Source organism: Columba livia, chromosome 2, assembly GCF_036013475.1.
Source record: "Columba livia isolate bColLiv1 breed racing homer chromosome 2, bColLiv1.pat.W.v2, whole genome shotgun sequence".
Lineage (NCBI taxonomy): Eukaryota > Metazoa > Chordata > Aves > Columbiformes > Columbidae > Columba > Columba livia.
The window spans coordinates 70023974-70030637 of NC_088603.1; the positions used below are offsets into that span (position 1 = coordinate 70023974).

Below are 6664 nucleotides of genomic sequence, written 5' to 3' on the forward strand. Positions count from 1 at the left end.
CCTGATTGGCCCTCGCCATAGGGACGGGCTCACCCCACGTGCCCGCGGCACCGCCCCCCACTAGCGGCTCGCGCTGTTCCCGCCGTTACGCGGAGGCTGCGGGGCCGCTTAGGGCTCGTTCACCTGCCGGGCGGGTCTGACCCGCGCCCAGCGTTAGGACCAGGAGCAGAAGCAGCTTTTCCACGCAGCAGTAAAAGGCAAAGCCCCAGAGAGGCTGGCACGGCGGGTTCTGAGACTGCCCGGCCGTCTCCCGCTCGCTGCTGAGGAGGGTGAGGAGACGGCGAGCTGAGGAGGCAGCGGTGAGTGCGGGAGTACACGGGGCACGGAAGTCGTGCGGCAAGGTGAATTTTGCTTTTGGGAAGGGCGAAGCTGCTCGAGCTGAGGTGACAGGAGAGTGTGCGGCAGAAGAGCTGTAGTTGTGAGGCAACATCCAGACAACGCTGCGTGACGGTCCTGGGTATTCCTTTGCACCTAAGAGCTCTACGGTCAAGGCTGCTGTGGAGTAAAGTCCTCAAAAGTTAGAAAACATGAGAAAGCTTGTGTAAATCTTAATTCTGTAACCATACTTCAGTCCATAGTTCCTATGCTTTATTTATATATATATAAAATCATTTTAAAAATGCAGTCTCTAAGCTGAATGCTGCTTCTTTCAAAGCATGGGTGCGTGGTGCTTACCGATTTTAAAACCAGCAATTCTGCGCCCACCCCCACCATGCTTAAGTATGTGGCCCTAGACCATATTTCCTCACTGGCCTTTCTTCAACGGTGCTTGCTGTAGCACTTCATAAACTTCATTTTCTGTCAGGATCCTTTGATGTAAGGGGTTGGAGAGGTGAAGTAATTCACAATGTAATTTGCAATTTATAGATGAAGAGCCAGGACAGATAAATCAACTAATATCCTGCTTGTTGCCAATGACCTGATTTTTTTCAGATAGACTGTTGTGGGATGTTCAGTTCAGCGCACTGGTCCCAAAGCCTTTTGTTTGCAGCTGACAACGCTTGGCATTTCTGCAACTAGGTATCAAGCCAGGCAATAAGAAAATCACAGTGAACAGCTCCCTAGAGTGCTCTGGGTTTGGCTGATTAAGCACGGGATCACTGTGATGGAGAAAGAGGCCAGCTGCTGAGCCAGGTCCCTGTTCTGTGACGGAGGAAAGGCCCTCTCTCCCTCTTCCTGCAGTCCCACCACCTTACAGTTGTATAATTCAAGCCTCGCAGAAAATGGTTCTCTGTTACACAGTAGTGATTCATTTTCAGGGCAGAATTATTCCATGCTTTGAGTAGGGCTCAGAGAGAAAATATAATTTATGTTTAAATGTGAAACCTACAATGAAGTGTTTAGAAAGTTAATTTGGTTTATTCTTTTTAACTTCTACATGCTGAACTTTGAAAAAGCAAACTTTTTCCATGCACATTAAAAATTGCCCATCCTAAATCTGTTTGCATTGTAGGCCAGTGCCCCAAGAACACTGCATGGGACTCCATGGTGTAATCAGAGGAACTCCCAGATAAACGTAAAAGTAACATTTTGTGGACATTTCAGCTTATGAACTCTATTGGAACCTACTGACAGAACCCACAAGACAGGCTGTTAGGCCAGAGATATGTATGGAAACATATATATTTCTCTGTATAATGCTGTGTTGGTGCCCAGTGACTTTTCAGCCTTCACATGGTTGACTTTTGTGTTTCATACAAGGAAGCATGCATTGGAAATGCTGCCTTTGAATCATTTGTGTCCAGAGCTTGTTAAAATACCTTCCACACAGTTTATGTTTTACAATAGAGGTACAGAGGACTCATTCGTGTCAAGGCTGGGTATCTCTCTGAGGGGTATCGCCGTAGCCTGCAGACTATTGTAATAGCTGCTGGAGACTGTTCTTTATGGTTGGACAGGTGCTCTCTTCTCTAGAGAAAGAGACTTTGGAAACATGTTTGGATTCCCCCAGGGAGGGCTGACCATTCTGCAGCAGTGCAGGGACTGCGTGAACGCAACACTGCTTCTCCAGATCTTGGGAGAACTTCCCTCCCCAGAGCAATCCACCAAAAACGCAGGCCAGCTTCTGCTGCAACTCTGCCTTAAATTCTAAAACCAGTTGTCAAACCTCAGGTAAGCAAATCATAATCTTGTAATTCTTGTAGTTTAGCCCCAGCTCACCCCTCCCTTGCCCCTAGTGTGATGGGAAGGAAGATCAGAAAATAAAGGCAAAACTCGTGGTTTGGGATAAGAACAGTATAACAGAACAGCAAAGAAAAACCAAACAAACAGTAACAACAACAGTAATAGAAGAACTTAAAAAGCAACGAACATACAGCACAACCGCCACGTGGCAGTCTCACTGCAGTGGCCTGCCCTGCTCTGAAGCAGCCCATGGACTCCTGCCGCAGCTTGCGCCTAATTCTCCTGTCACCCTGGCCACAGCTCACGCTGAGACTGCCGTGCCCCAGACTGCAGCTAACACCCGAAATACAAAAGCACCAAGCCACACAGTCCAGAGAGAAACCAGGAGTGACCTTGACTGCCCAGCTCCCTGCCACAGAGCCAGAGAGAGAGAGAGAGAGAGAGTGCTCCCCCTGCCCACCCCCTTTGTAACTGAACATGACCTAATACGGTATCTAATAACCCCTTTGCCTAGTTCCAGGCCTTAGCAGTGTAGAAATTAAGCCTATCTTGGCTGACCCAGCACAGTAATGAATTGAGTATCTGATTAAACACCACTGATGCACTTGTAGAAGCTCTGTTGACAGTGCAGGAGTGATAAAGGGGCAGACTCATCCCACAAGGGGCCATAATTAGTCTAATTTATTTAACTTAGTCCTCAGTCCATCATCCAGTGGATGAGATGGATACAAATTTGAAATGCATTTTTTGCCGTGTGAAAACAAGGCTAACTGCATCATCGAGGAAAATATGTGGAAGTATTGACTTGAAAGCAAAAAAAAAAAAAAAAAAAGTGGTGCATGGCAATGACATTTCCCAGTAGCACAATGTCAAGAAGTTGATGCAGGGGGAACAGAGTGCCCTGAATGAAGCAGCAGAAATAAAGCAAAATTCACTTCTCCAGACCGTAACTTCATACAAGCAGGGACTTGTGGACAGCATTCAGTCCTCAGCAAGACCTCTCACCTGCGAGGCATTGCCACAGAATGCCTGAGAGTATTAGCTCCCTGTGAGGATTACGATGAGCTCTGTAGGCAGCAAGGTACAGAACAACAGTGACGATGTCAAGGGGACCTGGCGGGGCTGAGGCAGCTCTGCTGAGGTCACTGCTGAAGCTGTGACCCTGGGGGAGTAGCAGCCAGGAACACTTGGGTAGGGCAAGCAAAGGTGGTGATGACTAGAAAGACCTCAAGGAGAAGAGAGAAATCACAAGGGGCAGCACTGCCCTGGTAGGTAATACAAATTAAAAAGAACAAAAAAAAAAAAAAAGAGAAAAAAAATGAATATGATTTCTGTTTTTAATCAGGTAAGGGAGTTCCTGAAAGTATTAAAGGTTAAAAAAAAAAAAAGATAAGTAGCTCTTTTGTAAGGGTCTGATGAGAGCACTTCATACCCTTGTGGTGCCCTGTGATGAGGGGGAGGATGGGCACAGCAGAGGATGTGAGGACAGCTCAGGGAAGGTGGCTGCGTGAGAGAGGACTCAGCGGGCTTGCTGGCGGTGGCAGGAGGAGGGCTGCTGGGGTGGGGTGTGACCCGCACTGATAAACACCCTGCAGCAGTGGGAATCTGTAGGAGTAGGAATTAGAATAACATTGGTTGGAAGAGACCCTTAAGGTCATTGAGTCCAACCGTAACCTAACTCTAGCACTAAACCATGTCCCTAAGAACCTCGTCTAAATGTCTTTTAAACACCTCCAGGGATGGTGACTCCACCACTTTCCTGGGCAGCCTGTTCCAATGCCTGACAACCCTTTCCATGAAAAAATTTTTCCTAATATCCAATCTGAACCTCCCCTGGTGCAATTTGAGGCCATTTCCTCTTGTCCTATCACTTGTTATTTGGGAGAAGAGACCGATACTCTCCATGCTACAACATCCTTTTAGGTAGTTGTAGACAGTGATCGGGTCTCCTCTCAGCCTCCTTTTCTCCAGGCTAAAGGAAAAGGTTTGTAACCGCAGGAAAAAGGGAGGCGGGGGGGGGGGGGGCACAACCCCACAAATAAACTTCCACCCTTTGCATTCAGATAAAGCCGAGGATCCCACTCGGGTGCGGTGTTTCGGGGGCAGAGCGCAGGTCTCAGGAAGCAGGGGCCGCCCCTCCGGCCTGGAGCCGCGCGCCCTCTGCCGGCCCACGGCACCCAGCGGCCGCCGCGCCCCACGGCCCGAGGGAGGAAGCGCCGGGGCCAAGGCAAACACGGGCTGTCTGACAACCAGCCCTGGGCGCCCGGCGACAATTAAAGCTTCGCAGGCTTCGGGCCGCCTCGACTAGTACGAACACACCGGTGAAAACGTCCGTGAGAAACGCCTGAAAACACACCGTCTGATCTCTATTCCAGACGATCTCACTTTCCTTCCAGCGTAACTCCCATTCCCCTCATGGTAGCTGGGAGATTTGGAAGCTTCCCTGTGCTACACAAATGCAAAGTGCTGCAAGGAGCCGGCTGCAAACCCTGACTTCAGTTGAAGAAAATTAGTTTTACAGTTGGAAAAATAGGGTCAGCTTAATTTCTCTGCCCCATGAAAGATTAGAATATGTCTACATAAGTGGTTATTAACTTCTGGTATTGCTTTCAGAAGCTGGAGAAATAATGATAAATTTCCTTGGAGAGACTTTGGCTGAATCATTTTCCACTTGCAAAGGTAATTCTGGTCAAAATGAACTGATTTCTTAAGTTATGTCTTATTTGGGAAACAAGCAACACTGAGCATCCCGTATTGTCACTTTTTGAAACAGGTTTAATTTTTGCATCATGAGATCAGCTTTTTGTCATAGTAAAAAGTCAAAATCCAAACAACATATCTGGGTTTCCACTCGAGTTTTTCTAACTTGCACTAACCATGCAGATTTGACTGGCACTGCAGTTCAAGATCAGTTCAAGATCAGTTTTTACTGAATGAATAATCCCAGTGCTGTTCAGATATCCTGACATTTTTTCCCCCACTTCAAAGGAGTTTTTTAGCCTATGATTTAGGTTACTTGACAAGACATTACCAAGTGCAGATAGTAAATGAATACCTCAGACGTTAGCAATAAATGTTTGTTTACTTGCTCCCTTCTAGAGCACCATTTTACACACAGCAGTTACTGCTCAATCAGAATAACTGGCTGCCACAGCTAGTTGTGGTTTGAGAGCTGGGTCATTCAGAGATCCTCAGCCTCAAAATCCCAGCTCTGAAAAGGCTGAAACGTGATATCAGCCCGTAGCCTCGATGATGGATGAAGATGCGTTGACAGCCAAAGGGGAGAGGAAGGAAGTAAGGTGATACCACAGGCTAAATATCGCAACTCTCCCCAGCACGAAAGCAGCCTCACGGGTTGATCTAAGGCATCAAAAATAATTCAGAGGCAGCTTCCAAGGCTGCAGAGGGAGGCAGTGATGCACCGGAGACTTGTCCCACGCACCGGCAGATGGAGCGCTGTGGTACTGAAGATCTCCACTGCACAGCCAGAGACACTCCAGGAACAGGACTTATGCAGGTAAATCCCGCATGATGCCACGGCTTTACCTGCAAAGTTATTTCAACACAATACCTGTGGATAGTTAGCATCCACAGTTAGAATTTCTCTTTTTTTTTTTCTTTTCTTTTTTAATTAACATTTTGAAAGTAAAAGTCTCATTACTTATGTCAGAATATTCCTCTGTAAAAGTCACTGACTTTTAGCTGAAAGCTTGTATGTATTACAGAGCTTTAAAGATTAGACACATCATGAAATATGTATAAAAGTCCCACTGACTATTCTGAAAAGACTTTTGCTGTCATAAATAAACTCCTGCCTAAACTGGGATCTGAAATTGTTCTTTTAGCATTTATGTCTGCACTGCTTAAAAGACCAAACCACATTTTTGTTTTAAACAAGATCATCACTCAGAAAAATAAGACTTTCTCCTACCCTCTCACACACACACATTGAGTATGCACTCATAAACACACAGCAGTTTTAAGTCAAGACTACTGTTAATATCAACTATGCTGCTACTTATAAAAGGATTTTTTTACTCTGTGTGAACATCCCTTAAAGAATCTTTTCTTATGATTAAGAACATTATCAGGGTTCACCTGAAGTCTAAATTATCATTTTTATTTCCCCTTTCAAGCTGGTTGAAAGCAGGCAATTACAGTTGAAACTGTAATTAGAAAAACATTTGGAATAGGCTAGAGGAAACAACCATCTTTCAACTGTTCCCTCAGGAGTTAAGAAAAAAGTAAAAGTGGGGACCAACCCTCTTTCCTTTGTTCTCTTCAGTACCACAGTCAGAAAGGCTGTTTGGCTACAATGCAAAAAGTTTGCGTGCTGCAAGACTTATTTCTTTTAGAATAGTCCATAATTCTCCTCTCCTTCCCCCCCAAATTATTTTTTAAATAACATACCAGACTCTCAAGATCCATGTCAACAACTTGATGCACGATAAACACTTCAGATGTCTCATATGCTTAGGTCATTAGCTAGCAAGAACACTGTCAAGTTACTAGTTCTGAAATTTCCTATTTTTAAACTTTG

The 6664-nt window shown here is 45.7% G+C and overlaps 1 long non-coding RNA gene across 2 annotated transcripts; it reads left to right on the forward strand.

Annotated features, from left to right (window-relative positions):
• Positions 1 to 41: 41 nt before the first annotated feature.
• On the forward strand, positions 42 to 5948 carry LOC110366288 (uncharacterized). 2 transcript variants are annotated; one of them, XR_010470264.1, is made up of 3 exons: positions 42 to 299; positions 1454 to 2112; positions 4188 to 5948. It is a non-coding gene; the product is annotated as an uncharacterized LOC110366288 (long non-coding RNA). The 2 variants fall into 2 exon arrangements; XR_010470263.1 differs by having other exon boundaries at positions 1454 to 5948.
• The last annotated feature ends 716 nt before the right edge of the window (positions 5949 to 6664 follow it).